At 40.3% G+C, this 25,983-nt stretch overlaps 1 protein-coding gene and 1 long non-coding RNA gene across 13 annotated transcripts in view; both read left to right on the plus strand.

Moving 5' to 3' along the window:
• The window catches only part of LOC109423356 (potassium voltage-gated channel subfamily H member 6), a 518,403-nt gene that overhangs the window by 329,913 nt on the left and 162,507 nt on the right, over positions 1 to 25,983 (plus strand). The window lies entirely within an intron of this gene.
• Positions 21,409 to 25,199, plus strand: LOC134287477 (uncharacterized). Its single transcript, XR_009997329.1, has 3 exons — positions 21,409 to 23,155; positions 23,204 to 24,137; positions 24,203 to 25,199. It is a non-coding gene; the product is annotated as an uncharacterized LOC134287477 (long non-coding RNA).

Here is a 25,983-nt window from a genome sequence, read left to right on the forward strand (position 1 = left end):
ATTGAACAGCCGCCATCTGGTCACCATTTTTTGGAGTCCACAATTCGTCCCTATATCAAATAAACCCATATAACAAGGATTTAGAGCTTAAAACGCCATTAAACAGCCACAATCTTGAATTTGGAGCCGTCATCTTGGTGTTTGGGCCACTATTTTGCATATTGCGGTCGCCATTTTTTACTCCAGACATCTTCCCCATACCAAATATACCCATATTACATGCAGTTAGGGTCTAAAACTGCTTTTAACAGCCAGAATTGGGAGTCGCCATTTTGAATTTTAGATCGCCCTCTTGGAAATTGTGGTCGCCATTTTTGGACTCCGGATATCTTCCTTATACCAAATATACCCATGTTTTTCATAGTTTTGGGGCCTAAAACTCCATTAAACAGCCTCCATCTTGATTTGAAGCCGCCATTTTGAATTTTAGACCGCTATCTTGGATATTCAGGTTGCCATTTTTGGACTCCTGACATCTTGCCCATACAAAATATACTCTTATTGCATGGTTTTAGAGCCAAAAACTCCACTAAACAACCGCCATCTTGAATTTGGAGCCGCCATCTTGGATTTCAGACCGCCATACCAAATGTACCCATATTGCATGGTTTAAGGGTCTAAAACTCCTTTAAACAGCCTCCATCTTGAATTTGAAGCCGCCATCTTGAATTTTATAACGCCATCTTGAATGTTCAGGTCGCCATTTTTGGACACTGGACATCTACCCCATACAAAATATACCCTTATGGGGCACGTTCGGTGTAGTACTAGATTTGTAGTGATGAGCTGAATTTTAGTATGGTGAGAAAGTCAATTCTCCGTTTCTGCAATAAAATGGTGTAAAAAGCGTGGGTATTGTGATTCCTTGCCTAATTTGATGCTGTTTGAGCAAAACTTTGGATAACTAAAGACTGCCCCAGAAAGTATGGACGCATCTAGTCTTCAGTTGTCTGGACCTGATCGATGGTTCTTGTTTAGGGCATCGTTTTGGCTGTTTCTGCTTACTATAGGTTCGAAAATTCAAACGTTCATTGCCACGATGAACATTGAAATGCGAAATGTTATTTTTTTTGGCCATTCCTCACTCCGTGTTAGTTAGAAGGTTTTTTCTTGTGCTCAAACACCTTCATTATTTGTTTATCCAAAGGAGGGTTAGCAGAATCTTTATTTTTTACCCAATTTTCGCCTATGCTTAAACGTGTTATCCCCACCGTGGTTGCTGATTGCTGGTTGCACTATTTTCTCACTTACTCCCACCATATTTTAATCATTTCTCAAGTGATCTTTCAAACTCTGTACAACGTTTGTGCACATTTTTTAAATGATGTTCCGCTGATAGTTTATGTATTTCGGAACACACTGTTGGAATCGCAAAAACCGCTATACAAATGCTGAGAAAATAGGTTGACCAACAGGATGTAACTTTCAGAAAGAACTAGTCATCAATAGTTTTGAAATGCCAGTATTTTCTTACTGCGTCCATACTTTCTGGACCGGTCTTTATGTTGTTTATGTTGCAAGAAATGGAGAAAACAACAACACTGTTGCCCAAAGTATTGCTCAAACAGCATCAAATTAGGCAAGAAATCATAATACCCACGCTTTTTGCACCATTTTATTGCAGAAACGGAGAATTGACCTTCTCACCATACTAAAATTCAGCTCATTACTACAAATCTAGTACTTCACCGATATGTCCTATTGCATGGTTTAGGGCCTTAAACTCCGTTATACAGCCGCCATATTGAATTTGGAGCCGCCATCTTGAATTTTAGACCACCATCTTGGATACTCAGATCGCCATTTATGGACTCCAGACATCTTCCCCATACAAAATATACCCATGTTACATGGTTTTAGTGCCTAAAACTCCATAAAACAACCGCCATCTTCAATTGGAGGCGCCATCTTGGATTTTAGACCGCCATCTTGGATATTATGGTCGCCATTATTGGACTCCAAACATCTTCACCGTACAAAATATACCCATATTGCATGGTTTAGGGCTTAAAACTCCATTATACAGCCGCCATCTTGAATTTAGAGCCGCCATTTTGAATTTTAGACCGCCATCTTGAATGTTGGATCGACATCGTAGAATTTTCGGTCTCCTGTGTTAATATCCGCACAAAATTTGTCAACCATGCTGAAGGTTACAAAAATCGTCGCAGTTTGATGTGTCGCATGATGGGGCTTGGTCGGGGACTTGGTTCAGTTTTATATGTGACCAGTTCTACCGGTGCTGGTCCGGATCACTCAAATGGCCATAACTTCGGAACGCCTTGACCGATCCGGACCATTTCCGGTTAGATTCAAGCTATAATCCGAAAAATCGGCCAATGGGAAGCGCCTTAAAAGTGAGTGACCTTTTTGTACACAGACATACATACACACATACACACATACAGGCATCATCTCAATTCGTCGAACTGAGTTGATTGGTATATGTGACTTGATCCTCCGAGCCTTCTATCGAAAATTCGTTTTTTGAGTGAATATATAGCCTTTCAGTACACTTTGGTGTACGAGAAAGGCAAAAACGAAAGTCATGAACTTTTATCATCGACCAAAATTATTGATGCATAATTATGTTCTGATATCAAGTGCTTCAAAAAATTTAAGTAGAACAGTTTTTGAGTTTTCCTGCAAATCGAGCTCTACAGTTTTTAAAAACATGGAATTTACTTAAATTTAAATATTCCCAGTTTTGTTACTCCACTTGTCCAGGACTGCTTCTGAGATTCCTTCTAGGACTTCAAGGGATATCTCAAGAAGTTCTGGGAATCATTCAGGAATTCCATCCGAGATTTTTCTAATAGCTTCTTTTGGAAAATCTTCAGAACTTTTTTCGACTTCAGTGTTGGTAAAATCACACTCAAAGCACACTCATGAACCGCTCCTGCGTGAGCAAACTCGCGCGCGATTCTGAATCATTTTGTCACGCGCGAGATTTTCATGCAAAATCTCGCTCTCACGAGTCAAGCGCCGAAATCTCGTTCGCTTGTAAAACGAATCCAAATCAATTTGAACGACATCCAATGTTGTTGTACGATAGGTTTGCTTATGTTCTATCATATAATCCTAAAAACATCGATGTAAGTGATAAGAATACCAAGAAAAAAAGCAATGAGTGAAATCGCGAGTCAACTCATGCATGATTTTTTCGACGGTGAGCTTGGCGAGTCAAGAATCGCGCGTGGAACAACTCAAGCATGAGATTTGAGAATTTGAGTTTTTACCAACACTGCTTCCAAAAGGTATTCCTGGAAAAATGGATTCCCGGAGGATACTGTTGGAGGAAAATCAGAAGGAGTTTTTTTTTCTCAAGGAAGTCTTGTAGAGCTTCATGAGGAATCCCGGAAGAACCTCCCGGTGGAATTGCCGTAAGTAATCCCGGACGTAATTCTTGAAACAATCCTGGAAGGAGCTCTTGGAAGAATCCTGCAGAAGTTTTAGTAGGATTCCTGGAAGGATCTCAGAAAGAATTCCTGAAGAAATCCCAGAAGAAACTCCGGGAGGAATCTCGCATGGAATTCCTCGAAGGAATCCCCGATGGAATTTTGGGATAAGCTTCTGAAGGAATCTCGAAAGGATTTCCTGAAGCAATCCCTGAAAGATCTCCTGGAGGAACTCCGTTAGAAATCCTCGAATTCCCAGGAATATTTTTCAGAAATATTCTGAAATTTTTAAAAATTTTGAAATTAAAAAAAAAACTTCTGAAGACAATCAAAAAAACTGTTAAGAGAATCTAGGATGAAATTCCATGAGGAATTCCAGAAAAAATCCCTTGAAGTTCCATAAGGAATCCTGGAAGTAGTTCCTGAAAAACCCTTTTAGGTGTTTCAGAAGGGATCCCAGAGGGAACTTCTGAAGGAACTCCAAAATCTTAGATGGAACTCCTTGTGGAATCAAAGACGGTAATCCTAGAACAAATTTATCGTTCAACTATTAAAAAAAAAACCCTGGAGGAATGTCAGGCAAAATGACAGGGGTAATCCTATAACGAGATCCTGGAGGAATCTCAAAATTAATTGCTAGATAAACTTGGGAAAGAATTTCCAAAGAATCTAGAAGCTCCTGAAGTTATCTCAAAAGGTATTCCTAAGGAAACCTCCAAAACAATCTCTGGAAAATTCTCGGGAATACAGGGGATAGACAAAATGATCGGGACAAGCAAAATATTCACTTTTACAAAAATGTACAACTAGCTGTAACTTTTCGAAAAGTGCACCAAATATTCTCAAATTTTTACTGTAAGTTCATCAACTAGATGTATATCACTGGTCCAAAATTAGAAAAGATCGGGCCATTCTCCACGAAGTTATAAAGATTCTTGAAAAAGGTAAAATTATCCGATAGCCAAATTTGATCTGTTATATCTCCGGATGCAATGAACCGATTGAAATGAAATTTTGACCGTTTATGACTTATATAATGAACTCTCTAAAACATTTGACTTAACTTGAAATTTTTAACAAGAGACAAAATTATAGCGATTTTAATTTTTTCACGTTTTTTTTTTAGTAAATTGGTCTATTTTTAATATGCATTCCATTACTTTTTCAATTTATTGATGGCTATATTGTTACTTTCCTTCAAAACACATAAATATATAAGTCAATTAGAGGGAAATTAAATGAACTTTAATTTGCATCTTGAATTTTGAAACGATGTTGATATTTTGGATAATTTGGTATTTTATTAGAAAAATAATCTAATCGTTATAATTTTCTTCCGTGTTGAAAATATTTAGTTAAGTCAATGGTTTTTCATAGCTCATTATATAAGTCATAAATGGTCAAAATTTCATTGCATTTGGTTTATTGCATCCGGAGATATAACAGCTCAAAGTTGGCTATCGAATAATTTTACCTTTTCCAAGAATCTTTATAACTTCGTTAAGAATGGCCCGATCTTTTCTAATTTTGGACCACTGATACACATCTAGTTGATGAACTTACAGTAAAAATTTGAGAATATTTGATGTACTTTTCGAAAAGTTACAGCTAGTTGAACATTTTTTGAAAAGTGAAAATTTTGCTTGTCCCGATCATTTTGTCTATCTCCTGTATTTCCTAAAGGAATCCTGACAAGAGCTCTTGAAGGAACCCCAAATGGAACCTCTTTAGAAAACTCCTAGATGAAATCCAGAGGAAACTTCTGCAGGAATCCTAAATAAACCTCTGTAAGAATCTCACCCCCAGGAAATCTGAAAAGAATCTCCTGGAGAAGTCTTGGAACAAATTTGCGGAGAAATCTCGCAGGATTTCTTTGGTGAAATCCCGGATGGAATTCGTGTGGAATCGCAGAAGGATCTCTTTAGGTGTCGTCATCAAGTCATAAAGCAAACTTTCCCACGCCACGCGAGCCCCACATTTTTAATCAAATCAAACCACCCATGGAGCGCTGGCAAAATTTGTCTATATCCAAAAGCTAACGAAACTTTTCCAAGTCCGGAATCGCAAACAACAAGGCCACGAAACGTCAAAGTCTTAAAAAAAACTTACCTTAGCAACCCCATACAAAATACGTCACGAACTTATATCGCGTTACATTTGAAAATGATGTGATTAAGTAAGAAATCTACCCAACAGATGTCACTGATGTGTGAATAATTTCAGTAATTGAATCGCGCCTCAGTGAGAAAATGCACAATTTGCTTCATATTGACAAAGATTCCTTCGGGAGTTTCTGCTTAGATTGCTCCAGGAAGTCTTGCTGGGACTCACCAAGAAAATTATCCTATCATTTTCACTGGTGTTTTTTTTTTATTTTTTTTTAGTCCTGGTATTCCTACTATGTTTTCTCATGGAGTTTCTGTCAGGATTTATCCATGACTGACTGCAAAAAATCTTCCAGGGTCAATGCTGGGATTCTTCCTGAAACTCCGATTTTGATTCCTCTAAGAACTTCTGCTAGGATTCCTCCAGAAATGCTTGCTGAAATTCTGCCAGGAATTGTTGTTGGATATTCTTCAGGAATTATTGAAAGAATTCTTTCCGAAACTATCGCAGCTTGTCCGCACTGCTTTTTTAATTTATACGGCATAAATAATCGTATAAACGGTTTGCTGGACTGAAATGCTGTATTCGAAAAGGTTTCAGAATATTTGAAGGATTTTCAGAAAACTATGAGAGACACTATTCATCATAGATATATGATGACATATACAGAGGATAGACAAAATGATCGGGACAGGCAAAACTTTAACTTCTCAAAAAATGTTCCACTAGCAGTAACTTTTCGAAACGTGCATCAAATATTCTCAAATTTTCACTGTAAGTTGATCAACTACTTGTGTATCAGTGGACAAAATTTGGAAAAGATCGGGCTATTCTGCACGAAGTTATGAAGATTCTTGGAAAAGGTATAATTATCCGTTAGCCAACTTTGAGCTGTTATATCTCCGGATTCAATGAACCGAATGCAATGAAATTTTGACCATTTATGACTTATATAATGAACTTTAAAAAACTTTTGACACAACTTACAATTCTTAACACGGAAGAAAATTATTACGATTAGTTTATTTTGCTAATAAAACACCAAATTTTCTTAAACATCAACATCGGTTCAAAATTCAAGATGCTAATTATAGTTCATTTAAATTCCCTCTAGTTGTCTTGAATATAAATATGTTTTGAAGGAAAGAGACAACATAGCCTTCAATTAATAGAAAATCTATTGGGATGCATATTAAAAATAAACCAATTTACTAAAAAGGCATAAAATAAGTAAAATCGCTATAACTTTGTCTCTTGTTGATAATTTGAAGTTGTATCAAACGTTTTTCAGAGCTCATTATATAAGTCATAAACGGTCAAAATTTCATTGCATTCGGTTCATTGTATCCGCAGATATAACAGCTCAAAGTTGGCTATCGGATAATTATACCTTTTTCTAGAATCTTTATAGCTTCGTGCATAATAGCCCGATCTTTTTCAAATTTTGACCACTGATACACAAGTAGTTTTTTTTTTTTTTTTTTATTTTTTTTTATCTGTATTAACGAGATTTTTAGCCCTTGGCTAGTTCATCTCGGGACACAAGTAGTTGATCAACTAACAGTGAAACTTTGAGAATATTTTAGGCACTTTTCGAAAAGTTACAGCTAGTTGAACATTTTTTGAAAAGTGAAAATTTTGCCTGTCTCGATCATTCTGTCTATCCCCTGTAATTTCAATTTGTCAAAAAACTTGCTCTTCGATTTTTTTCATAACTTTTATATAGAAAACTGACTTCCAGCCTCAAAATTTTCCAAGTGGCCCCGAATGGCCAAATGCTTCTATTTCTTTTTTTTCCTACATTCAATTATAATTACGTTACAGCGAATTCAAAAAATAATAAGAAAACAATTTTTTGCTTGCTAAATGTTACTCGACATGGTTGGAAAAATTGATCCATTGTTGGATAAAAACAGTAAAACACTATAAAAAATCTCGAATTTGACATTCTATTTTTAAATTTCTTTATTTCGCTGTAATTTAAGTATAGTTGGATGTAGGAAAAAAATATGAATAGTTGTATGTATGGAACTTGTACGGAGAAACTATTTTTAAAATCAAAAATCTTAAAAATTGTTTCCTTATGCTTGTTTTAGAAATTGACAAAAAAATAAAAAAATGTAGAAACAATATTCAGAAGCATTTGACCATTCTATGCTGCTTGGCAAATTTTGACGCTGTAAGTCAGCTTTCTACAAAAAAAAAAGAAAATGGAAGAATGAGGTTTTTGAAAAATTTAAATCATATGACATCAAACATAGATCCGCGATGAATATCTTAGTGTCATGTTTTATAAAAGCCCTTCGAAACACCTTCGAAGACATCATTTCAGTCCAACACACCGTTTTCACGATATACCCAACTAACATTTTTGCTACATAAGAGTTTAAGAAAACTTCCTTCCAAAAGCGTTTGTTTCATAAGCCGTTATGCAGCTACTTTTGTTAGTAGGGTAATTTTTTGAAGAAGAAAATACAGGGGATAGACAAAATGATCGGGACAGGCAAAATTTTCACTTTTCAAAAAATGTTCAACTAGCTGTAACTTTTCAAAAAAATCATCAAACATTCTCAAATTTTTACTGTAAGTTAATCAACTAGTTATGTATCAGTGGTCCAAATTTTGAAAAGATTGGACTATTCTCCACGAAGTTATAAAGATTCTTGGAAAAAGTAAAATTATCCGATAGTCAACTTTAAGCTGTTATATCTCCGGATTCAATGAACCAAATGCAATGAAATTTTGACCATTTATGACTTATACAATGATTATGAAAAACCTTTGACTTAACTTAAAATTCTTAACACGGAAGAAAATTATAACGATTAGATTATTTTTCTAATAAAACACCAAATTATCCAAAACTTCAACATCGTTTCAAAATTCAAGATGCAAATAATGGTTCATTTAATTTCCCTATAATTGACTTATATATAAATGTCTTTTGAAGGAAAGAAACAACATAGCCGCCAATAAATTGAAAAAGTAATGAAATGCATATTAAAAATAAACCAATTTACTAAAAAATCGGGAAAAAATAATATTACTATAACTTTTTCTCTTGTTAAAAATTTCAATTTTAGACAAATGTTTTTAAGAGTTCATTTACTTATATAATGGTGGTCAAAATTTCATTGCAATCGATTCATTGAATCCGGAGATATAACAGCTCAAAGTTGGCTATCGGATAATTTTACCTTTTTCAAGAATCTTCATAACTTCGTGGAGAATTGCCCGATCTTTTTCAAATTTGGTCCACTGATACACAACTAGTTGATAAACTTACAGAAAAAAATTGAGAATGTTTGATGTACTTTTCGAAAAGTTACAGCTAGCTGAACATTTCTTGAGAAGTGAAAATTTTGCCTGTCCCGATCATTTTGTCTATCTCCTGTATGATTTTTTAATACGCCCTTTTCAAAAGTTAGATGAGGAAAAATGGTTGTGGAAAAAAAAATGGTATATGAAAATCAGTGCATGTACAAAAAATCAGTCAAATTGGTAAATATCAAGTCAAAAATGGTGTATTATTTCGTGTTTTGGGCTGGAAATGCTCGGTTTTCTCGTAAAATGTTTTCTAAGATTTCTTCACAAATTCTTTTCCGCGAATTCTCCACATATTTCCTGGAGTTTTTGTTTTTTTTTCTGTAAATCTTCTAGGCAATTTCCCAGGGATTCCGCTGGTTTTTTTTTTCTCAAAAAATCTCCCAGGGTTTATCCTAGAATTCCTGTACGGAGTTTTCCAAGGATTGTTCGAGGGATTTCCCAAACACTGATGATCTCTCTGGGGATTTCTCTAAATAAGAACTCTCCGGAAAATCCTCCAGTAGTTCATCTAGTAATTTATTCCGTAATTTATCCACTTATTTCTCCAGGAATATCTCTAAGCAATCTTCCAGGAATTCGTTCAAGGATGTTCTATAGAAATCTATAGAAATTCCTCTCACCAAAAATTCTTCTCTCCAATTTATCCAGGAATTCTTGTAAAGATTTTTCAGGGGATTTATCTTCAAACAATGTAAAAAACATACCAATTAGGAAAATGTGTTCAAAAATCTCAACCGTGGAGCGTTCGGTAAACGTGTTTGTTGGAATATCACTGTAGTAAATTACTTTCACCGAACTTCGTAATGTTTGACAGATAATCAATAACATTGTACTGAAGTTCGGTGTAGTTTACTAACTTTAGCGATTAATTTGGGGAAAATGGTCATTGACAAAAAAATTTCTCAGACTGGTGCGGGATTCGAACCCCCACTCCTAGGCTTCCGAAAAGTCTAGACGACTGGTGCCGCTAACCGCACGACTACGAAGCCCACAAGGCACAATTTCATCTCTCAATTTGCCAATTAATTAACATTATGTGTCTTCTTATTTTCAAGTTTATTCCCAGTATCTCCAGAAGTACTTCTAAGCATATTTCTAAGGAATTATCCAGTGATTCAACAAAGGGTTCATCCAGGGATTTATCTAGAAATTATTCTAGGCATTTCTCAAAGAATAGCTCTAAGAGTTGTGCTAACTGTTTGACAAGTGTGCTTTTCTGTCACCGCTGCTGCATCAGACGAACTAAAGATTCTTTCAAGGGAATGCTCGAGTTATCACTGAAAAAGTAAACCTGTAAATCGTGCACTTCACATATTGTTTTTGATCTTTATGGAAGTGTTGTAACCAAAAGATCGGTACTGCATCGGTAGGAAAACAACTGATCAGGTTCACAGTTCTAAAACGACTCATGTGTATTTCACCTATTTTGATACATTTCTTTTTCAGAGCTACCTCTCATTGTTTCTACTAGATTTCCATTTTGAACCACAGTGGCAATCTTCGCTCTGGAAAAGGCTCCCACATTCTTAACAGCTGCCAAAGGCCGGCATTGCCAGCCGTAGGTTATCCCAAAGTCGAGAATGTATTTGTTGCCCCCAGCGGATGTTAGCATAGAGTGACGAAGAAGCAAATCAGCGCTGTTGATCTATGAAGAACCCCTTGAAGGGGGCTATAAAGTATACATTTGGCACCGGGTGTGCCTAAGTTGTCTGCCAGTTAGGTACCTACTAATGCATAACCAAGAGAAAATAGATTCTATTGTGGGAAAAGAGGCGACTTGGCATGAGTGGGGTGGCATACGGCGACTAATTTGTGTTAATTAACTTTCTTCTGCTTCGGTGCGAATTAAGTAGGAATTCGAAAGGTGTCAAGATTTGAATGTGGAAGAAATTCCGGAAAGATTAAGGTTCTCGACGGAACAGTGAAATCTATGGAAAAATTGTGAACTGTAGGCCTCTTTAAACAGAACGATTAAAATTGATATCTCGGAAAATGTTAGGAAAAATATCTCTCGTAGTAGATAACTACAACGAGTTTTAAAATGAAATCAGCTATTCGTTCAGAATATTCCAATGATTTTCGTATCACCAGAATTGCTTCAGAGACCTCCGTACTTGGAATCGCATTACAACAAAAGACATTAAACCCACAACGGCGAAACCGGTTTCTTCCGGACAAGATAATCCTCATCTGCATTACGGTGCAAAATTTGACCATTACGCAGATTTATAATTCATCCTACCCTAAAGTCACTTTCTCAATTAATACCGCCTCTCAACTGGAAACGCATCGATCCACTCGCAAATTATGCTTTCTCATTAGCCTGGTCCCCCCGAAAACACGACCTTAATAGAGACATCATCGCTTGATTGTCCGATTATAAATTCATGCCTTGTCACTCTTCCTTCCGCACCACCACCGCACCGCCAACAAAGCCCAAGTCCCACGAAGCTAAATCAACAGAAAGGGGCTTCCTCCTTTATGAACCACGTTAGCAAAGAGCGACTTGATTTGTAGAACGATGGCGGTAGTGGCACGTGCAATGCACATAACGATGGCGGCGTCGTCGGCCAGAGCAAACTTAAATTTTTATAGTCATCATCCTCTTGGGAAATTTTGCACTTTCCGTTTGGAGAGGTGAGTAGGCACAGGCACAGAAGTGAGCCTTCGAGAAAGCTTACGAGCAGCTAACCATTCAAACGGTGCCTATCGTGCTGGGTAGTTGGAAGGTTTTCCCTTAAGAGCGGTGAAGGCGCGTGGGAGAAAAATTCTTGTAACATTACCAGGTGTAAATGTGGTAAACGCCACTAAATCGTGCTGGAAGTGGCATATGCTGCTGGTGGGGAAGTGAACCATGGAACTTAATATGCATTGTTTTATAACCTTAGAAAGGACTTCGAGGAGTAAGGAGTTAAGTAAGCGTGCTCTTAATGCTACATTTTGCATGACAGGTTACGAAAAAATCATCGTTATCTCAACATTTGGAACCCTTGAAATTCCTTGCTTACAGTTTGTTAGTATTTAAAATATTACATGGGACCCTAGGATATAGAGTTTTTTAGTATTTACCACACCAAATACGAACGAAAAATGAGCTTTGTAAGGAAAACTCTCAGTTGACTTATTAACACTGAAATGACTCTTCCCAGAGAGGACATTATGCTAAGATGAAAATGATTTGAAGTTTATGTTCTACCACGCCAGTAAAACTAAAGATTATTAAACCATTACAGGATTATTACTACCACCCATCTTTAAAGCACACTGACTTAAATCCAATCGAATAATGCCTTTTTATTTTCCTTTCAACGCCTTTTGTTCTCCATCACTGGATAATATCCAATCGAATGCATTCATAATTTATTGGAGAATAATGCCACGATGGAAAACCTATAAAATGCGGCGTTCGTCCTGGTTGGATTTCACTGCGCCCCTATCGTAGAAGCTATCTAAGGCAGCACGCTATCTGCACAACCTGCATACTCACGCACACATCTTGTGCTGAATGCTTCTCCCTTTTACTCCGCCATAGCCAAACGGAGAAGTGTTCAAAGGCTTGATAGAAGCAAAAATGGCATGTACTTGAATATGTACGTAGAACTCAAATGAAATAAAAAAAAAAGTTACCGTTGCTAATCAGTGATGCGCATTTTAAACTCTGTTTTATAGACCTCGTAGCTAATTTTATTCTTTCAATGAGATCATTGCAATATTTGATAGCAATAGTGATGTTCTGGGCTTCACTGTGCCACATTCAGTTCGGTGGGGACGCATGGTGGCCAACCTTCACAATATCAGGTGCACACTTCAAGCTTTTAACACTTAAACTGGCACTTTTGGGGCAGCAGGGACGGATGTCCTGGGGCCTGACGCACCCCCCCGCTTGCGAGTCAGCCGCGTAGTTGCCGGCTAAGAATAGGACTACTAACCCCAATTCAAGGTGTCAAGCGACCCGTGCCGAGGAATGAGTGATCGAGGGGGTGAAAAAGATGCTCGATCTTTAACGGAGCCTGTGGGGCACCTGGGCACCCCCCACAGTAAGCTGTCCCTTACCGCGTTAATGCAGAGCTCTGGCGTGGTGGACATTCTTTCTCGTGCGACTCGTGGGAATAAAATATGAGTAATAAACAATCTTCAAAAACAAGTGCAACAGGTAGTAGTGGTGCGATCAACCCCTTCGCAAGAAGCGGGTTGATGCGGTCTCCAACAAGGAGAAGCGAGGAGTCAGGTGCTGGAAGCTGCTTACGCAGCTCGAGCGTGGGAGCTCCTGTCCACTCCACGGCAAGCCAGCCGGCGGAGGTTATGGACGGAGCATGGTTGCTGAGGGCCATCAGCCAAGTAGCAGGAAAAGGACGGCCCGCATTGGAGGTAGCTGAGCAGCAGCTTGGCAAAATAATCGACTTCGCGACAACTAAGTCGAATATAAGCAAGGACCTGAAAACGGCCTTGCTTCGGCTTAGAGCGTCAGTCGATGAGGCCAAGCAGGAGCACGCGGTCGCGTTGCTGGCTGCGGCAGCGGCGGAACCCGCAAAGGAGAAAGCCTCTAAGCTTACGCAAACGGAGGCCTTCTCCTTCGCGGGTAGTCCGAAGAGTGTGGAAGCGAATGCTCGTGACAAACGTGACAAGCATTCGCAGAAGCGGGCGAGGCAGCCGTCAGGTGAGGAGCTGTCTGGCGGTGCCCGCAAGGCCAGGCGCATAATAACCCCGAAAGCCGGTGGTTATGCCGGAAAGTCGGACCCCAGCCAGGGTTCCCGGAAAGCTGGGAAGGGTGGGCCTGAAAAGGCCGGCCCGTCTCGGATTGATGGGAACAAGGGGTTGCGACCAATGGTGGGCCCTCAGCAGCCACAGAGCAGGGCGGTCCAAGGAGAAGACCCTCCTTGGACAAAGGTGGAGCGGAAGAGGAAGAAGAAGGGGAATCCGCAGGTAGAAGCGCAGGTCGCCAAGCCAAGGCGTAGGAAGGCAGGTGCCAGGCGCGAAAAAGGTGACGCAATCGTCATCAAGACCGAACAGTCGAAATACTCGGACGTCTTGAAGGCGATGAGGTGCGACGCCAAGCTCGAGGGTCTTGGAGCCGACGTACGCAGTATCAGACGTACTCGTACGGGCGAAATGATCCTGGAGCTTAAGCGCCAGAAGGATCACAAGGGCGCCGCCTACAAGAGGCTGGCAGAAGAGGTCCTTGGAGATGGAGTGGAGGTGAGGGCTCTTACGCATGAGGCGACTCTGAAGGTCAAAGACCTAGACGAGATCACCGAAGCGGAAGAGCTCGTCACGGCACTGCGGCAACAGTGCGATGTTCAGGTGGCCGCCACAGCCGTCAGGCTGCGGAAGGGGCCAGCAGGGACACAGATAGCTCTGGTTCAGCTACCTGTGGCGGATGTTAAAAAGTCCGTTAAAGTAGGGAGTATTAAGGTGGGCTGGTGTGTTTGTCACCTGACATTCCACGAGCCACCTGAGGTTTGCTTCAGGTGTCTGGAACCAGGACACAAGTCGTGGGACTGCAAAGGCCCCGACAGGCGCAAACTGTGTAGGCGATGCGGCGCTGAAGGTCATAAGGCCCAAAGCTGCACGAGTCCGCCCATCTGCATGATCTGTACCGGGAAAACCTCGAAAAACAGACATGCGATGGGTGGTCCAGGGTGCCCGGCCTTTAAGAAAGCCGCAGTGAGCAACAAATCACAGTGCAGGTAACGCAGCTGAACCTGAACCACTGTGATGCGGCTCAGCAACTGCTTTGTCAGGCGGTTTCTGAGTGGGAGACAGATATCGCCATCATTTCGGACCCATACCGAGTACCCGCCGGCAACGGCAACTGGGCCTCGGATGGGACCAGGAAAATGGCGGCGATATGGACGACGGGTAAATACCCCGTGCAGGAGTTGGTGTCTACTACCTATGAGGGCTTCGTGGTCGCCAAAGTAAACGGGGTCTTCTTCTGTAGCTGTTATGCGCCTCCGCGGTGGCCGATCGAGCGGTTCACGCAAATGCTGGACCGCTTAACGACCGTGCTAACAGGGCGAAGGCCGGTGGTAATAGCGGGTGACTTTAATGCCTGGGCTGTGGAATGGGGAAGCCGTTTCACGAACCAGCGGGGTCAGATCCTGCTAGAAACACTGGCCATCTTAGATGTCGACTTGGCTAACGTCGGTACCAAGAGTACCTATAGTCGAAATGGAGCGGAGTCAATTATTGACGTGACCTTTTGTAGTCCTGGCCTAACAAGTAGTTCGAACTGGAGAGTAGATGATGGCTACACTCACAGCGACCACCTGGCGGTTCGCTACAGTATCGACTACAACAACAGCAGACAGCGGATAGAAGAAGAGGCGGCTAGGCCAAGGCCAAGCCCTCGTAGGTGGAAGACATCATACTTCGACGAAGAGGTATTTAGGGAAGCGCTCCGCCGTGAGCGAAACTTACTCGGTTTAGACGGCGACGAGCTGGTAGCGGTGCTCTCACGTGCGTGTGATGCGACCATGCCTAGGCGAGTCCACCCTAGAAATGGGAGGCCACCTGCTTACTGGTGGACCGACGCGATTGCGGACCTGCGCCGCGCCTGCCTACGGGCTAGGCGGCGGATGCAGCGAGCACGATCAGAGGAAGAGCGAAACGAACGGCGGGTGGTGTTCGCCGCTGCAAAAGCCGCGCTCAAGACCGAGATAAGAGCAAGCAAGAAGGCCTGCTTTGAGGGTCTCTGTCAGAGTGCCAATACGACCCCGTGGGGTGATGCCTACAGGATCGTTATGGCCAAGACGAGAGGTGTGATGGCTCCTACAGAGCAATCTCCAGAGATGTTGGAGGGGATCATTGGAGGACTTTTTCCGCGTCATGATCCTAGTCCTTGGCCTCCTTTCGTAGGACAGCCGGGGACTGGGGCTGGCGATGAGGAAAGGGTCACCGATGTGGAACTTGCGGGGATAGCTAAGTCCCTTAGCGTAGGTAAGGCCCCAGGTCCGGACGGAGTTCCGAACCTGGCCTTAAAAGTAGCTATTGCAGAAGCTCCCGAGATGTTCAGGTCTGCTATGCAGAAATGCCTGGACGAGGGAGTTTTCCCAGAAGCTTGGAAGAGGCAGAGCCTGGTACTATTGCCAAAGGCGGGGAAACCACCCGGAGACCCGTCGGCATATAGACCAATATGCTTGATTGGCACGGCGGGGAAGGTGCTCGAAAAGATCATCCTCAATAGAATGTTGAAGTTCACTGAGGGCGTAAATGGTCTCTCGAGCAACCAATATGGCTTCCGGAAGGGGAGGTCCACCGTAGACGCTATCTTGTCGGTTACAAAAACCGCCGAGAAAGCACTCGAGCCTAAGAGGAGGGGAATTCGCTTCTGCGGGGTAGTGACTCTGGATGTAAGGAATGCATTTAATAGCGCCAGTTGGGCTGCTATTGCCGATGCGCTCTTGCGTCTGGGGATACCGGAGTACTTGTATAAGATTCTCGGAAGCTACTTCCAGAATCGCGTACTAGTATACGACACGGAGGTGGGTCGGAAGTGCTTTCACATAACCTCAGGAGTCCCGCAAGGTTCCATCCTGGGTCCGGTGTTATGGAATGTCATGTACGACGAGGTGTTGAGGTTAGAGTACCCAGTGGGAGTGGTGATTGTCGGATTTGCCGACGATATTACGCTCGAAGTCTACGGTGAAACGATCGAGGAGGTGAAGTTGACTACCGACCACTCGATCAAGGTTGTGGAGGCGTGGATGCGGTCCAGAAAACTGGAACTGGCTCACCACAAGACAGAGGTGACGGTTGTTAACAACACGCAGTCGGCGCAGCAGACGGAGATCAGTGTAGGAGAATGCACTATCCTGTCGAAGCGCTCTGTCAAGCACTTGGGCGTGATGATCGACGATAAGCTTACCTTCGGTAGCCACGTCGATTATGCCTGTAAAAGAGCCTCCACAGCTATTGCGGCACTGTCCCGGATGATGTCCAATAGCTCAGCGGTGTACGCCAGTAAGCGCAAGCTTCTGGCTAGTGTTGCTACGTCCATACTTAGGTATGGCGGCCCGGCGTGGGGTACCGCGCTAAGTACTGAATGCTACCGACGGAAGCTGGAAAGTACTTACAGGCTTATGTGTCTGAGGGTTGCAAGCGCGTACCGTACCGTGTCACACGACGCTCTCTGTGTCATTACTGGTATGGTACCTATCAGCATTCTTATCAGTGAGGACATGGAGTGCTTCGAAATGCGCGGCACAAGAGGCATACGCAAAACTGTCAGGATGGCCTCTATGGTCAAATGGCAGCGCGCGTGGGACAGTTCCACCAAAGGAAGGTGGACCCATAGGTTGATACCGAGGGTAGATAGTTGGATTAATAGGCGCCATGGGGAAGTTTCATTCCACCTGACACAGGTCCTTACAGGTCATGGTTGCTTCCGACAGTATCTACACCGTTTCGGGCATGCGGATTCTCCCGAATGCCCAGTGTGCAATGGTTTAGAGGAAACGGCGGAACACGTGTTGTTCGTGTGCCCGCGTTTTCGCACAATGCGTGACCGCATGCTTGCCACATGCGGGGAGGACACAACTCCGGACAACTTGGTCCAGAGAATGTGTAGGGATGAGATTAGCTGGAATGCCGTTTCAACGGCTATCACCCATATCGTCTGGGAGCTACAAAGGAGGTGGCGCGTGGACTCGGAGAATGGCTAGTCCAGATGCAATACAAGAGGTGGTCCAGGGGTTCGAAGTCGGCTTCGTAGGTCATACCGGTGCCCTGCGGTCGAGATCGACCCTTACAGCGATTAAGTGGCCGCGGAGAGGAAGTCCCGGTAGCGGTGCTGTCGTGGCGTCAGTCTACTGGGTTGGATCTGAGCCCGCGGTTGGAAAGGGGTCCCCGGCAAGGGTCGGGGTAGGTGAGACCCTGCTGTCTGCAACCTACGGATGCAGCTGATAAGGCCTGAAGGGTAGTGATACCCTTGCCTTCAGCAGGTCAGATCGGGTTGCATGTGGGCATCAGTTCTTGATGTCCGCTCAGCAGTAGGGCGCGGGCGGGGTTGACCCTGCCCGCCTTCCGAGGACAAAGGGAGTGGCGAGGACCACTCGGGAAACTGGCTAAGCGCCAGCATGCTATCGTGATGGACTCTCCAGTGCGAGTCATCGATGTTCGTTGCTGCTAGGCTACGGCAGCTAACCTTGAGGGTGCGATATGCACTAGCCCCTCTCTGAAGCAATACCTTCTTGGTGGTTCCGGAGAGACGTAGGGTTTGGCGACCATAGGAATGTGTTTTAGTGGGTCGAGGAGAGAGTAGTCCTGGCTTCTACCGGCATTGTAGAAGACGGCCTCATCCCCACACTACCCTAACCTTCCTGTTAGGGTGTCTGATGAGCAGATTTATCCCCCTATGGTTTAGAAGGAAAAAAAAAAAAAAAAAAAAACACTTAAACTACCGAGGGGGTAAAAACTCCCGCGAACTACCAAGGGTTCAAAAAAAGTCTGAAGTCCAACTTTGACAAGGCATTTCTCGGCCGTTTTTCAACCGATTTCAAAACTTTTTTTTGCGATGGAACCGGACAGGTTTCAAGATCATTGTCCATTTAAAAAAATATGAAATAGATGCGTCTACCCAAAGTTATTAAGCAAAAGGCACTTCCTAGTTTTTTTGGAGAGCGCATTTTTTGCGCACATTGATCAATAAAACAAAATTTAAAGCGATGACATATGATTTTTTCGACTCTTAATCATGCGTACAGCTGGAGTGAACATGTTTATGCAAAATTAGTGATTTTTCAGTACACTGATAATTTTCCTTACTCAAAAAACTGCTAAAATACCCTATTTTTCACATAAAATAAGCAATAAATCAAAATTCAAAGCGATGACATATAGTTTTTTTGGTCTTAAATTGTTCGTAGGATTGTACTCGACATTTTTGATGAACAATGAAAATGTTCTAATTACACTCTTATTTTGTTTTACCCGGAAAACTACGAAAATTCCATACTTTTTACTCAAAGTTGTCAACAAAACTAAATTTAAAACGATAACATGTAGTTTTTTAGCCTTGAAATGCTCGTAGCAGTTTGGGGGACATACTTGAAGAATAATAGTGATGTTTTCATTACACTCAAATGTTGATTCACTCAAAAATCAACGAAAGTACCACATTTTTCACGCAAAGTGGTTAATAAAAATGATGGCTTACAATGCAAAGCAGTATTTTACCTTTAAATTATTCGTGAAAGCGTACTGGACGTTCTTGATGAGTAATAGTGACGTTTTTATGACACACCTAATTTATTTTACTCGAAAAGCTACAAAAATATTATAATTTTTATACAAAACAGTCAATAAAACAAAATTTAAAGCCATAACATGTAGTTGTATGGCCTTAAATTTTCCGTTACAATGTACTGAACCTGTTATTGATAAAATGTTGATGTTAACATTACACTAATATTTTGTTTTATAAAAAAATGTACGAAAATACCACAAAAAAGCGAATAAGCCAAAATTTAAAGCAATGATATGTAGTTTTTCAACTTTGAATATATCGTAGTAGTTTAGTGGATTCATTTGAACAACCTTAGTGATGTTTTTATTACACTGATATTTTATATCAAGGTTGCGACCATTCATTTGAAAAGATTTACATTCATTTGCTATTATCTCAGTTCAGAAGCATGCTATCGAAAAACAATGTATGGATGAATTTAACCTTGTAGTTTTATCTGAAAGTTTGCCGAATAACATTGAAGTCGGAAACGTATACCAAAGTCGTGAGCGAGCTGTGAAGGCAACTCTCCACGCGGTGAATGTAAATTTCATTCACGCTGTGGAAAGTTGCCTTCACAGCTTGCTCACGACTTTGGTATACGTTTGCGACCCCAATGGTATTCGGCAAACTTTCAGATAAAACTACAAGGTTAAATTCATCCATACATTGCTTTTCGATAGCATGCTTCTGAACTGAGATAAAAGCAAATGAATGTAAATCTTTGCAAATGAATGGTTGCAACCTTGTTTTATATCACTCAAAATACTAGGAAAATATCACATTTTTCACACAAAGTAGTCATCAAATAAACATTGGAGTCAATGCATTATAGTTTTTTGCCATGAAATTATTTGTAAAAAAGTACCAGACTTGTTTGATAAACAATAATGATCTTTCAATTACACTCGTTGTTTTCTAAATTTGTTTTTAAAAAATCAAAAACAACTCAAATAAAGAGAACTTACTATGCGCAGCATATAGTCACATATTGATGTGCCGTAAAAAATATATTTTTACACCGATAATTATTTTTGATAGCTAAAAGCACTGAGATTGTCACTCAGGTGGAGTACTGACTCAATTTGTTATTTATAATTTCTAGATTGAGTTAATTTATTGTATCAAAACATGAAGAATTTTATAAAATCTAGATTGAGTTTAAATAAGGCCGAAAGTAACATGAAAGAGTTCTCTTCATCGACTCTCTCTTCTTCAAATTAAAGTGACAAGATGCAAGTATTGTTGAACTTTTTGGTCATAAATCGCTAGGTTGCGATGCAATCTAGCGTCTAAGTGTAAAAAAGTTCGATTGAATTTGCATCTTGTCACTTTAATTTGCAGAAGAGAGAGTCGGTGAAGAGAACTCTCACATGTTACTTTCGCCCTTATTTAAACTCAATCTAGATTTTTTAAAATTCTTCATGTTTTAATACAATAAATTAACCTAACATGTTTCATACGGCTTTTCTCATCATGCTGATACTCTTACGTTGCAATCTGTAATATTTTGGGATTTGATATGTTTATCAGTGCACTATCAAAGTTTCTCCAAAATGAAAATGTGATTCTCGCTCATATGAAAAAATAATAATGACCAATCCTTACATTGCAATCATAACTGAGACACCAGTACTTGTTTTAAAATTATTAAATCAGGAAAAATACATGGAATAACATATTGGGGAAATTTGCTGAAAAACTATCAAAGCTACCCCGTTTTACGGTATTGCATCAGAAACTCTTCTATATACATTTGTTTTTCAGAAATTTCCCAAAAGGTGCATTTATATTTTGTGATAACTTTCAAAGATTCTTTCAAAATATTTTGTCATGGGTTCTTTTCCAAAATCTTTCAAAAATATTCCAGAGATTCCTTCAGGGATATTTTCAAAAACATCAAGGATTCATGCGGAATTTATTTAACCCTTTGGAGCCGAAGGGGTCATATATGACCCCGGCGATGAAACCGAGCATAACAAACGTGTTCGACACCAGCGAGGTTGCGTCGACAGCGGCGAAATAAATCGGCTCCAAAAGGTTAAGGGTTCTATTTCTCGAGGAATTCTTTTAGAAAACTTTTGAAATATTTCCATGTATTATTCCCTTGGGTTTTCATCAGAAATTCCTCTAGCGATTGCTTGATAAATTTCTCCAAGGACTCATTTAGAAAATTATCATATTTTATCGGGAATCTCTTATTCTTTTTTTTCCTGGAGCATTTTTGAAGTTTTTTTTTCTGGCTTTCTCCAGTTCTCTCAAGTTTCCATCCTAGTTCCCATGAAAAGTGTTTTTCTTTTATTTGCTCCCATTAATTGTTCCTTCCGTGGTTTTTTCGATATTTTTAGAGATTTCCGATCCGATATTTACTACTGGAATTTCTGCCAAAGAGTTTTCCGATATTTCTCCCGGGATTTCTTTTGGAGATTTTCAGAGTTCTTTCATGAATTTTCTAAATATTTCCTACCATAGCTTTTTCCAGAGATTTCCCAGTTCTTCTCAGGATTTCTTCCGAAGTTTCTCTCGCGTTCCTCATTGCATAATTTGAATCTAGGGTAAAAACGTCGATAGGAATACGAAAGAAGCTCCGAGAGGAATTTGAAAAGGAATCCCAAGCAACAGGAATGAAAGAAAATCTCTCTAATAATGACACATAACCTAACCTTAGCTTTGGAAACCACTTAAGTTCGTAACATTTTTTCATTTTTACGGGATTTCCGTTTATTTTTTGGTGATTGCTACTGCATGTTCAGGAGACGCAAATGGACTCAAATAATAATGTAAGTCATGAATGGTGAAAATTTCGTTGCAATCGGTTCATTGAAGCCGGAGATATAACAGCTCAAAGTTGGCTATCGAATAATTTTACCTTTTCCAAGAATCTTTATAACTTCGTGGAGAATGGCCCGATCTTTTCCAAATTTAAACCACTGATACACAACTAGTTGATGAACTTACAGCAAAAATTTGAGAATATTTGATGCACTTTTCGAAAAGTTACAGTTATTTGAACATTTTTGGAAAAGTGAAAATTTTACCTGTCCCAATCATTTTGTCTATCCCCTGTAGTACATTCCAACGGAAAATTTTAAGACTAACATTTACATGTCATTGCTTCAAATTTTGTTTTATTGACTATTTTGTAAGAAAATTATAATATTTTAAAAACTTGTTTGGTAAAATGAATTAAGAGTGTCATGAAGGCGGTATTATTGTTCACGAAAAAATTCAAGCCAAAAAACTAGAAAGCATTGCATTATATTTTTATTTGTTGACTATTGAGTATTTTACGGCTTATTAGACTTTTGTGCAAATATTATTTGCACAGTGACTATTTGCACACCTCACTGAACATACACGCTTTCTCACGGTTACCCCGACAACAACTCTTTTCCTCACTGTTTATACTCTTCAAAACATTGATGTGATTGATCGTCATAGTTCAGTGAAACATTCAGTAGAACCGGCGAAGAAATGCGAAATAAAAGTTATGTTCTCAGGCATGGGAGGTTCGGGGATTAAATTCAATTGAATCCAAAGCTCTGTAAAATATCTATGCATCCAGAAAGTTGAACATGGAGATTCCAAACAATGGAGTCGAAATCTAGGTCGTAGTGAAAGGGTTTTGTTGAGATGGACAGTGTGTACTATATGTTGTACTCCTGGAACCTCCGGCCTCCAGTCAGAAAGCTGGCAAATCTACAATTAAGGTGGAGAAACACTCAGAGCGTACGGACAGGGCACGTCAGGGATGAAACAGGGACTTCAGGTTCACAAGATCGCGCTCGGAACTAGGAGGGACAACACGGGTTAAAACCGATCTCTAAAGCACTCTCATATACCAGCTCAGTCCCCACACATGCAGTCACTCCCATCCAAAATCCCTGTCTCCTCCCTGATGTGGCCCTAATATTCCTACGGGCTGAACGGCTCCCCAACCCAAACACGACCTGTAATCCACCCGGCTGCGACCGAAGGCCAAAAACACAACACAGGTACACCATTCATTACTGTATCGCACAACCCGGTCCGGAAAGAAATTGTCAGCGCATATCACCGGGGAAAAAACCATTCCTTACACGAAATCTGTCCGTGTAAGGTTGATTGATTGATTTGTCTTTATTAGAGAGACTTTCACCCGTGTAAGGTATAAGTCGTATGTGAGCTCGTCTTCCTTGTTTTGGTAGAATGTCAAGCATTAAGATGCATACGCCTACTAAAATTAGTGAGTGTGCAAATTGTATCTCACTAAATCAAAACTGCACTAGAGTCTAGAAATTCATAAAATCGTCAATACCTTGTGTGAAAAATGTGGTATTTTCCTATTATTCCGAGTGAAATAAAATACGAGTGTAATAAAAAATTCACTAGGATTGTTCAAATAAATCCACTAAACTACTACGATAAATTTGAAGTTGAATAACTACATATCATTGATTTAAATTTTGGCTTATTCGCATTTTTGTGGTATTCTCGTACATTTTTTTATAAAACAAAATATTAGTGTAATGTAAACATCAACATTTTATCAAAAACAGGTCCAGTACATTATAACGAAAAATTTAAGGCCATACCACAGAGAACAGACGTTTATCTTTGCTCTCTGCCTTGTGTAAAACTTTGTAACGGTCATATCAGAGCATGTGGTTATGCTTCCGTTGGGTGGCGCCAGCGTCCCATTACTTACATTGTTGTGTTGTCATTTTTGTTTCCAGTGCTCGCCGTTTTTGGCCGTTTGTCACTCGTGTCGCTTTGTGGGCTAGTGTATTTTAACGATGAACACTGCCATCGTGGGGTCAAATCGACTTTATCCAGCTTTCCACGCTAGCCATAATGGCGGATGCCATAAAAAAGTTTGACAAGAACTGTGCCCTACGCTGAACTGAAATTGACGAAATTATTCTTAGCAAGCTACGATATAAAAACCGTGTTGTTGTTCGCTGTCAGACGTGATTTTTTCGCTTCAATTTATTTTTTCATTCCATCACTTACGATTTTCTTTATTTTAGGAAATGGTATTCGAGTTTCAGTGATCGCATTCCTTATAGTGACCGGAAGTTAAACCTACATCTAAACCAAACGTACCGCTTACCTTCAGCGATCACATTTTTGTATCATTCTCTATCGCTGAACTTTTTATTTTCAGATAAAATCAGCTTCCGTATCCACACCGTATCCTGGCATTCGTTTGGCTTGTAATACGAAGAAAATAGTGGCCCAATGCTGCTTCTCGAGAACGTTATGGTTTACAAACTTAGGAACGCTTACAGATGGACCTTGAGTTGACCTGATGTTCTACTTAACCCAGAATCGTTTGCGTATCAAATACATTGAAGTGGAGATTTCCCCGGACAGGGACAGGTCGACGCCGCCTGATCCATGGCAGGGCATAGTGGAAAACTATAATTTCGTTAGATAGAAATATAGGTCTGGGACCTAGACGTGGATTTTTCGGGACTTGACCCTGTCTGGTCTAATAAGCAAAGCGCTTGAGGCTCCCCTTTTCTAATAATTAAAGACAAAAATAAACATTTTAAAAAAATCCCTCCGTCCTCCCTGACGTTCAGGCGTCTCAGTTGTGGTCAATATCGTTAACTATCAAAACCATCGAAATACATTTCCTCTTTGCTTATACCTCATATGGAAAGAATTGCAATATGAGTAGTTCAAAAAGGTAATTCCGGCAATTATCCATACGCTCTGCGAAAATAATAGGCAATCTATACCTGCCCAAATATTTGGTACATTCGGAGTTGACAACAACGAACCCAGCTTTCCAATCAAAGAAAATGGTGCTTGATATTGGCTTCTTGGTCGCTTAGATGACAGTCAGTGGGCGAAGAGAATTTTGTAATTTTCCTATGAAGATTTTTGTTTGTGAGGGCTAGTTAGAATTCACGTGATTCTTTATGATCGGTAATGGGTTTTAAGAGATTCTTGATTATTAAGTATTTGGGACAATTTCAATGAGAATTTTTGAGGATTTTGAATTCTGGGGTTCAACGATGCACTTAACGGAGCTGACGAAAATGCGCGCTCCTTTGCCTAACTCATCAAAATCGTTTCAACGGACAATGCTCCAAAATCATTTCACGGGATCCAGTTTCATATTCAGTTACATTAAACCTAAAATAAAATGCAAATTAAATAAATACTCCAAAATAGCTAATAAATTGAAAAGTCTTCAGTATCGCCATTTGATTTTCTTCATGAACTAGCGGTTGGTTAGGTGACATCAAAATCAACAAACACATTTTTGGCAAACTCAAGGTTTGCTGAGAATGTTTTCTTGAAATTTCAGTTCAATGCACGGGGCACAGATCTTGTCAATTTTATTATGGCATCCGCCATTATGGCAAAAATGGAAAGCTGGATATGTGGGGCAGTCTCCGTTGGTGGCGTTGAATACTTGAATTTTTTACACACGATTTCGATGTATTTTTGTTCGAGCTTAAACGTCTGTTCTCTGTGGCCATACAACTACATATTATGGCTTTAAATTTCGTTTTATTGACTGTTTTGTATGGAAATTATGGTATTTTTGTAGCTTTTCAAGTAAAATAAATTAGGTGCGTCATGAAAACATCACTATTACTCATCAAGAACGTCCAGTGCGCTTTCACGAATAATTTAAAGGTAAAATTCTACTTTGCATTGTAAGCCATCATTTTTGTTAACCACTTTGCGTGAAAAATGTGGTACTTTCGTTGATTTTTGAGTGAATCAAAATTTGAGTGTAATTAAAACATCACTATTATTCTTCAAGTATGTCCCCCAAACTGCTACGAGCATTTCAAGGCTAAAAAACTACATGTTATCGTTTTAAATTTAGTTTTGTTGACAACTTTGAGTAAAAAGTATGGAATTTTCGTAGTTTTCCGGGTAAAACAAAATAAGAGTGTAATTAGAACATTTTCATTGTTTATC

The sequence above is a fragment of the Aedes albopictus genome, chromosome 2, assembly GCF_035046485.1.
Source record: "Aedes albopictus strain Foshan chromosome 2, AalbF5, whole genome shotgun sequence".
Classification (NCBI taxonomy): Eukaryota; Metazoa; Arthropoda; class Insecta; order Diptera; family Culicidae; genus Aedes; species Aedes albopictus.